The 2,066-nt window shown below is 52.0% G+C and overlaps 1 protein-coding gene across 1 annotated transcript in view; it reads left to right on the top strand.

Annotated features, from left to right (window-relative positions):
• LOC113204729 (uncharacterized) overlaps positions 1 to 2,066 on the top strand; it is a gene marked incomplete at its 3' end in the record, with an annotated part of 243,415 nt that overhangs the window by 182,479 nt on the left and 58,870 nt on the right. The window lies entirely within an intron of this gene.

Raw genomic sequence — 2,066 nt, 5'->3', positions numbered from 1 at the left:
CCCCCCCCCTCTTTCCGTTTTTTCCCCTTTTGGAATTTTGTAGAGGTTATCGGAAGCGAATTCCCTCATGCTCCTTCCCAGTGGTGCCACCGCGGCTGTGCATAGCATAGCAAGGGAGCACGACAGGAAGGAGCGCGTGCTGTGGAGGGCCGGAGAGCAGCTCCTGCCAGGGCGACACACCATCAACCACATCAATCAAGCACTTATCAAGACACCAGCAGTGACGTCCTGCATACCCGTGCGTGCATACCACATGATGTGAAAGAAACACCCCCCTCAAAGTGCGCTCTTGAAAATCGTATATTTTCCGTTGGCTTTGGTTTTCTTGAGTTCATGCGGCTTGTTTCTAGTTGAATTCTCTCAATACAAAGCGCATACGCATTCTCAAGAAAATGAAGTTCACGATAAATGAACTTGAATAATCAGGAACAACATTTGTGGGGGCGAAATTCTAGTCTTTGTAGAGACCAATTACGTTTCCCCTCTTCGTCTCGTCCGTCCTAGGAATTACTCGAAAAAGTCGACACGCAGGCGGATTGAAACTAACACGGCCCGCCACCACGCCCTCGTGCCGCCGCGCGGACCATCGCGTTCTAGTTGTTGTCGATGTTGTTGGTGGTGCTCTGAGGAGGAGAGAAGCTCGTGATCTAATCATGGCGGCGTTTACCGAGTCGGCGGCTCTCTTTAATATCCCACGAGCCGTTGGCTCCTCCCGGCAAGAGTCTGAAACATTAAGAGAAAGTATTATTAAAGACACTACGAATGGCTTGCCGGGCGCGCGGCTATAGGCCGGGGCGAGGCACTCCAGTCCGCCCCCCAGCAGCAGCCAGCAAGCGGCTCTTCTTTCGTTATATTTCGTCTGCTTGTTTGCCAACTTTTATCATTATCATTGGAATGTAAAAGTTATTCGGCAGAGTGCCCGCGCGCGCGCCGAGTTTGTCGTGCCGCCGTGTTAACGCACGTTGGCTTTGTGAGCGATTATTGCTCGTGAATGTGATGGTTCTGTTGTTTCAATCGAGGGGCCGAAGGTGGAGTGGATGATGGGGTGTGGGGTGCTGCCACTTTCTGTTCCAGTCGACGTCTAAAGCTGATGAGGTAGTGCCACTCTTCCAGTCACCGGCTAGACCTGCTAAGTAAGGCGCCAAGGAGTACACCACTCCCAAAACGCAGGGTGGAAATTGAGAAAAACCAAAGAAAAGTTCATCCAAAAAAGCAAGAAAAGATTGGAAAATCGGACAAATAACATGGAAATATCGAGAAACAAATCAGGAAAAAAGGAAAACTTCGTATATACGATTGAAATGACAGTGAAGAACCCCGCTGGTGGCGCCGGCGCAGCTTGGTCCAGTTTGGCTGCGAAGGGCCGACGTCGCTTTAATGTTTGACGACTGGCGCGCCGCAGCGCGCTACGGTTTGATTCCGCGAATTGGGATTGGCTGGGACCGCCGCTCTTTGTATCGCACCGAACAGAAACTTGACTGCATACTGAAATAGTAAAGAAGTGAAGTCATAATACTGGAATGTTTCGGTCGTCATTCTTTCCATCTTTTCGATATTCCTAAATGTGTGTATGCTCACCAGTGCATTTCATTTCAATTCTAGATACTTCGTGCAAGAGTCGTATCCTGCAGTTCCTCAAACAAAAGCATACAGGCAAAAAGAAAAGTATAGATGTTGGCAGGTGGTATAGTTCTTTTACCACCCCGCGGCAATCATGTCGTTGTACAAAAAGACCTTGCGAGGCCGTAGTTGCGGGGGGCGAGTGGCGAGTGACTCTCTGCCAGTGTAATTGCTGAGATTGGAGTGGCCGGTGGGCGGCCGGCGGGGCCCGGGTGGGCATGCCAGAGAGACCCCACCCTCTCGGCGGGCAATCTCCAGGCCTCGAGCACTGCGGGGGGTGACAAGGGGGGCCGAGAGGAGGGAGGGGAGGAGGGGGAGGTTCTCCACCCAGTGGCGCCTTATGACCCCTGCTGCCTCCAATACCGGCCCGTTATTTTTCTGGCCAGGGGAATAGGAAATGCGGGAGAAACAATGAGCTAGCTGGGGCTGTATGCGGGTAGCTTGGG

This window comes from Frankliniella occidentalis, unplaced genomic scaffold, assembly GCF_000697945.3.
Source record: "Frankliniella occidentalis isolate FOCC.00 unplaced genomic scaffold, Focc_3.1 Scaffold118, whole genome shotgun sequence".
In the NCBI taxonomy this organism is placed as follows: Eukaryota; Metazoa; Arthropoda; class Insecta; order Thysanoptera; family Thripidae; genus Frankliniella; species Frankliniella occidentalis.
Note: the sequence above shows the minus strand (reverse complement) of the source record. Positions and strands in the feature narration are given on the sequence as shown.